Genomic DNA, 7,763 nt, shown 5'->3' on the forward strand with positions numbered 1-7,763 from the left:
AATTATTGCATTTTAAACGATTCTTAACAGATAAAAATAATTAACAGTTGTCTCCGAATAAAAAAGTAAAAAGGACTAAAATTACTTCCGGTTTTAAGTCAATCTATTCCTTTAACCCTTTCAGGGGTGCAATGTTATAATTTTTTAAAAGGTATGAAAAAGTAAGCATAATGACATGCAATGGTCCTATAGACAATATAAATGAGTGTAAAAAATTTTTTTTCGTCCCCCTTTATGGAAAGGGGACCGGTTTCGCCTTGAAACCAACGCCCGTCTAGAGCATTTAAGACTAAGCTTTTGCTTATTTATCTTTACTTTGCTGGAAAGTATTGGAACGTAACCCACATTGCAGATTATACTAGTAAATTACTGAAAAACTAATGAAGTAAGTAATATTTGCATAAACACGCATTTTTAATTATAAATAAAAAATTTAAAACAGGAAGAGACAAAAAGTAACTAATAATGCACTAAATTACTTACATAAAACTAAGACAATTATATGTGGAATTAAAATTAATTTAGATGTATACAAATATTTTACTATGAACTAGACGAATGAGAAAAGCGACGGCTAAGAGAAACAGAATAAAAACGCAACTGTGAAGTGTTCTTCAGTGTGCTCTGTGTCTCTGTAAAAAATAAGAAATGTTTTCCCTCTCTCAAAAGCTTCATATCCTCATCTTTGAAGCCACTCAAACGAAGACATGGTGCAACTGCTTACAGCAGTGATTCGAAAGCAATAAACACAGCTGTAAAAAATCTCGCGACTGCGTCATCTGATCCTTTCTTCGATGTCTCAGAGGGGCGGTGGTTTCATACTGAAACCGCGCTGAAAACATTCAAAATTAAAAGGGGCGTAGCTAGAGTTTCCAGCGCCCGGGGTCAACTGAAGAATTTGCGCCCCGTTCTGTGTGCCAAGAATGGAAAAAATTTCCTTAAAAGATTTCGTAGCGCTAATTTGGTGCCTCCTGGATGCTGCGCCCGGAGACAGATGTCTCCCCTTGCACTAATAGCTAAAAATACTTTGTTTCTTTGCGAACCACCTATTTTTCTTTGATATACCTAGCCAACCCCCCCCCCCCCCAAAAAAAAAAGAAAAAAAAAGTTCTTTCATTTCGTTAGAGATATGTTTGAGTTCATTTGGGGTGAAAGGCCACAGCGAGAAGCAAAGTTGAATTTCCCAGCGAGTCTCTAACGGACATGTCTTAATATAATAACAGAAATATGAATAAAATTCTGTTGACTTTGCATCTTTCGATTGGCGCCAAAACAAAAAAATAGACTTTGTTCATGGACTTTGCAGCTGCCTTTTAAAAATCTGCAGATGAAGTTAATTTTTTGAGTCATCATGAATCCCATTACATCTGCTTTTTCGTTTCGAATGCTTTCTTAGTAGCTAGGGTTGCCATATTGTAACTAAGAGAAAAATAATAACATTTAAAACTGTGTAGCTACTTTGAAAATGGCTAAATTTCTTGCAGATACAAAGCATAATGATCGGAAATCGTATCTGATAAAGCTATGCAAATACGTACATTGCACATGTATTTGCCATACTAGCCCACAGTGCAAATGTCGAGAGAATGTTTTCTCTAATGATCCTCGGCAATCGGATAAAAGTAACAAGTTTGCAGTGGAGATAGTTGAAGCAATTTTGATTGGTCATTATAATAATGACTTGCGGTCAATTTTGTAATTATGAGAAAGAAGAAAAAGATATAAGGAATCCTTATCCTTATCCTTTTCTTCATAGAAGTACAATCAACATAAAATATGACTGGCATAAAAAGTCTCACGTTTTTTTTATTACTCATTTTTTACCAACTGCCGAGCGGTAAAGTCGCTGAGCACTAGTAGTTCGAGTCTCGGCGAACGGGCTGGCTGCAGGGCTGTTTTCGTAGTTTTCCTCATGTCTAACAAGCCAATTTCACTTCGAAAATTCTCCATGAAGGCATTCCTCCTCTCAGGCGTTAATTTGCAATCATTTAACAAAACAGAACATTAACTTAGGAGAAGCTGCCGCGCAGACGGTAAAATAGTTTGTGAATCTGAATGCCGTACCGGAAGTCTCGTGCTCATATCCCTAAGAAATTGTCTGTCCTTCATAGGAGGTCATAATAAAATAACCACCGCTTCGGGTCTTAGTACTGGCCTATGCCTATAATCGTTAGTGCCCGCCATTAAAGAAAAAAAAAAAAAAAAGATCTGAAAGCATATTATACTCACAGAGGAGGTTTTTTTTCAGTTGCATGGACATACAATTTTCGAAAACATTTGGGCTAAAAATATTTAAAAACAGCATACCTTTAGAATTTTTGATAAACAGTCTTGCGCGCTGGAGATAAAAATGTTTTTTTTTTTTTCCGTGAAGTGTTGCCATTGCTCGCTTTGAACTCTTTGAGTTTGTTAATGAAAATTTATTTTGCGATATTGCTGTTGAATTTAATTTTATGTTTTAAGTGTGAAAAACATATTTTATAAATAAAGATAACACACAAAGCGTTAAATAAACGCCCCTTTGGGCGTAATGTAAAACATTCTCTGTACATTGTTATTTCATATTTTGTAAATCTAAATTTTTACAAAATAGGAACTAGATAATAAAACAAATTCTAAATTCGGGTATCCAGGTGTCCATATTCGGGTAGAGGACTACGAATATAAAGAAACCTCGCGCATAAAATATCCGTGCTTGAAGATGCACGTGATGTTAATGTTGATGGTACGCTTTGAAATCGTTGAGTTTATTAATCAAAAATTCGTTAAAGTAAAAAAAAAAAATATGAAATAAATAATGAAACACATTCCAAATTTGGCCTACCCAGAGGCCCATATTCCAGTGGAGGATTACGTTATTCAAAACTTGATGTCTCTTATGTTTTCACAATGCGAGAAAAATATATACATTCGTGCAGATTCTTCATTATTCAATTTCTTTAAAATTCGCTCCAAAATTCGCTCACCTCAAACTCGCAAAAATTGTGAAATTTCAGTATGGATATAAATGGCAAATCGTTTCATTGAATGATCCCCCCCTCTATATTGTTTTATTTAGTTTGAGATGCAGATGAGTTTTCCCAAGGAATTTTTATGATTGGGCATTACTTCGCAACGCATAAAGTTGAGAGTCCATTTTGTTTGAACTCAGAGGAGACTGCCGGCTACTTCGTTTCTTATGGTGAACGCTTACCTTCGCTTCTCGAAATCAGGTTACCAATGGGAACATTATTGTGTTGTTAAGTTCAAGAACATTTTGGTAAGATAATCTTAAGCGCTTCAACAGCTTTTCTGTAAGAATACGTTGCGAAGTAAAGCTCAATCATAAAAATTCGTTCTGCTTGCGAAACTGGTTTCTGTCTTGCAGCAAATCAATGGATTTTCAAAGTTATAAGATATTTCTTTTGCCTTCTTAGAACGCCTTCGGGGTGTAATGGTCAGCACGCTCTGCGCGTATTCGAGAGGTCGGAGGTTCGATTCCCGGCGAGGGCATGCACATTTTTCATGACTTCTGCTTCGAAATAAACTTATGTCTGTACAAGATAATAAAATAATGTACAGCTGAAGTTCCATGTGGTTTCTTACGTTTAAGAATACAGAAGTGCATCCATTAAAGCTGTTTGCCTTCAACATTCATTCCGGAGTTTACAAAATTTTAAGTTCGTGACTTTTGGATCATCCTGTATATGCCCTGGCGTGGCCACATTAAATTCAATGTCTTGTTCTTATCGCTTAGAATAGCATACTTTGAACAAAAACTTTTTAGAAAATGTGCCATTCTAATTTTTCGTTCTGACGGATACGTTTGTAACGTTTTGAAAAATTTTACAGTCACCGAAATGAGATGATGACGAAAGAATGTTTTCTGGTCGGAAATAATATAATGATGCATGTAGAGAAAATTGTTTCCCTTATAAAGATCCGAAAAAGGTTCTGTTTGCCCTTGCGTGAAATTTTAAATTCAAAAATAAAATTCAATTTAATTCAGAACGATTTAAGTGTGATGTTTAACTGCTTAGTTTAAAAAGGTGTTTTGACCATCAGATTTAATTGCACATTAGGCTAAAGATGTAAACACATTGCAATAAGAAATTCCATTATTATTAGGATTGTGGCAAAGCATGCCAGCAGGAGGAAGAAACTGCCTTGATGGAGGATTTTTCGAGGAAACCTGGCTCGTACTCATGTTATTGTTATTATGTGTTCCGCCCTAAAGCACTACGCGGAAGAGAGGGAGGCCTTCGTGGAGGATTCTCTAAGAAAGCTGGCTCGTATCAACACGTTACGCATAAACGCCCATGCAGCCGGTCCGTTTGCGGAATTTGAGCCTCGGCCCGAATTACCAGCGTTCAGGGACATTACCACTCGGCCATTACGCGTGAAGAATTTCACGCAAACTATCACGCTGTCAGCCTACTCGCTTTTGTAACCGAGATTTTGAATCACTCTTATTAATCGGAAAATTGACTTCGTAAAATACAGTAGATGCCCTTTAATGCGCAATCATTTGGATTATTGTTATCGAAATGCCGAAATCTCTCCTGTTTGTATAGAAAAACGTGGAAAATGCATCGCTTATTGCATCATGAGTTCGGCTAATACGATCAAAAAGTTGTATTATAAAAGATTTTTTTTTGAACAAAGGATTCTTTATAATTTTAATATGATTTATGAGTAGAGTTTATGTATAGACACGGCTCCAGGATATAAGATGAATATGCATTTAGGCTAATATGTAACATAACATCTTTTATATATTTGAAAATGAAAAATAAAGAAAAAAAAAGCAATGTAATTCTATGTAAATACTGAATGTTTTTAATTGGATTTATCGTTAATTAAATGCATATTTTTTTAATCAATCCGATTCATAAAAAAGGGTGAAAGGTTTCAGATTTTAAATTACGTTCCAAAGGAGCGTATTTTTAGCGTTTTGTGTGTTACCTTTATTTATTCCATATCATATTCTGCGTACTCAAACTATAAAATCCAGTTCAAGAGCAATATCGCAAATTAGTTTTAAAATGAACATTTCTTTAGAATTTGTGATACAGAGTCTTGCGCGCTGGAGATAAAAATTTTTTTTTTCCTACAGTGTTGCCATTGCTCGCTTTGAAATCGTTTAGTTTTTTAATCAAACATTCGTTGAAGTGTTACAAATTCTGAAATCGATAATAAAACACAAATCAAATTCAAATTAGGCCTTCCACATACCCATATTCTACGGAAGATTACGTTATTCAAATTTCAATGGCTCTAGGCACCTTTGCTTTATCACAATGCGAGAAACATGCATACATTTATGCAGATTCTTCATTATCTAATTTCTTTAAATATAAGACAGGGTGATAATATATGGTGGCAACGATTTGAAAAGTGATACAGCCTTTTAAAGTTTTCAACGCAAAATGACAAAACGAAATTAATAATCCTTCAGGGCAAATTGTCCCTTTGGACTAATAATGTTCTTAAGAGCGTTTCTATTGCATATAGAATCATTGCGTTATATCGATGCAGAAACGGGAAAAATGGACAATGTGTTCTTTGGGATTCGAACCCGGACCTTCCGAATACGCGTCGAACATGCTTCCAGTTACAGCATGAAGGAATGCTCAGAGGATGGAAAAAATACCTTATATGCTTTCAAATAGTTTAATTTGTTAATTAATAACAGCATGAAAGAACAGTATCTGAAGTTTTTCCGAACGACAACAGATTCGAATGAAAAGTGAAACAACGCAAAATCGTGTTTCGAGAATAAAAGTTCTTTTGGAAAAGGGGTAGAAAACAAAATGAAGCCATCTGCTAAGGTTACTGTTTTCTTGCATAAATATTTTACACTAGCATGTTTTCTTTCAGCGAGGAATACCCTTCGAATATTAAGATTAAGGATATGAACAGTATTTTTCCTCTTTAAAATTTTATAAACGCACCTATTTATATATTTCTGAACATTCACATTTATTTTAATTCCATGGTTGTTTTGAAGGGCAATTATTTTCTCATCGTTTAGTGTCATCATTCGGTTACTGTTACCGAAATAGCCATGGAAAAACGTTGTTGATGTGACTGATTCCATTTGTCTGACAGTAACATCAGAAAAAGCCCACGAAAATTATCGTGGCAAGAAATGCAAGATATCACCTGCCGTTGCCAAGAGACTTGAGCATCATACAGGTGACAGTACGACTTTGCTCAGTTCCACTCCCAATTTTGAAGAAGAGCACCCCGGCGGACGTATTCGAGAGTTTCCCCACTCCTCCTCCTCTACTACAACCTATTTAGAGTGCCCCCATGCTGCACAGATACTCTACATTTACAAACATCTCCGGGAATCGAACGTGGGTCCTTCATTACGACACTCAGAGTCACCAACCACTATCCCTTCTATAACAAGTTAAAAATTCCTAAATTGTCCACAAAATAACTAAAGCAATGTATATAATTTATATGTGTGCATATATATATATATATATATATATATATGTATGTATGTATGTGTGTGTGTGTGAGAGAGAACATGTTTTAATTTTAGTTTACGGTACATACGGGATTTGGCGACATTATGATGAGCAGTAAGCGAGTCATTTTTGTGTTGGCAACAATTTTCAAAATCGCGCCAAGGCTGTTTCGTATACATAAATGATGCAAAACTGTGGAAGGAAAATTCAAGATATAGAAATCCAAAAACAGTACATGAGAATAAAGTAAGCAAAAAATATATTAAGTTTCAGTAATAAAACTTTGGTTTAAAATGGCCATACGCCTCTTTTGCTGTAAATATCTTTAAAATCATAATTATACATTCCAAGTATTACTAAGATTTCTCGATTTTAAATGAAAGTTTCTTGCCTGGTGGTAATAGAACTTTTTTTCCTTCGCCATTAATTACTTGCTTGCTACAGTAAGACAACCCCCCCCAGCTAATCAAATAATTTCCTTTGTCTAAAACTAAAGTGAAATTTGTCAGTCTCTAAAAACATCTGTCACAATGTTCACACTTCGAAAACGAAGTGTTTATTTTTAGGAAAAATAAAACACCTGCATTAATTCAAACGGTTCGAATTTGCTGCTTAATAAACCGTACTACTCTGTCCAATGAAATTTTAATATATTTTAATTTATTGATCTAAAAATAAAAATTCACTTTAATATTTAAATGCATAACCAACAGGATATCTTATTCTATCATTTAAGAAAATTATTTCAACTTCACAGAACACTCAAGAAATCCAACTTTCTTCAAAATAAAATGCAAATGTAATGGAAACTTATTTATAAAATCATAACGTTTTCATTGCTTTAAATTCCATATTTATATTTTACTGTATTTTATGCAGTTAGTTTCTATATAAAGAAAATAAGATAATACTGAATTATAAAATTTTGGTTTAAGTAAAAATGTAAAAGAAATTACTTTAAAAAATGATATAAAATGATGAAATGTATTCCATCATCCTTGTCCTCAGCATTTTGAAAAATGAATTTCATTTACTTGCAAAATATTACACGGGTATAAAGAAATACCTTTAGATGATTGATCTGTGATGTGACAAAAGCTGAGGAAAGCTTCATCAATATTGAGATGAGTCAGTATACAAGGTGCGGCACAAAAAAAAAAAAAAAAAAAAAAAAAAAAACGAGACTGGTAAAATAAATCATTGTACTTAACAGTATCAGTTCTTCTGTGCCCCTTCAGCATTTACACACATCTGCTCAGCATTCACACACATCTGCATTCGGTGCTGCCATTGCCGATAAGA

The sequence above is a fragment of the Stegodyphus dumicola genome, chromosome X1 (assembly GCF_044657685.1).
Source record: "Stegodyphus dumicola isolate Sdum_Otavi_A_Nest chromosome X1, ASM4465768v1".
NCBI lineage: Eukaryota > Metazoa > Arthropoda > Arachnida > Araneae > Eresidae > Stegodyphus > Stegodyphus dumicola.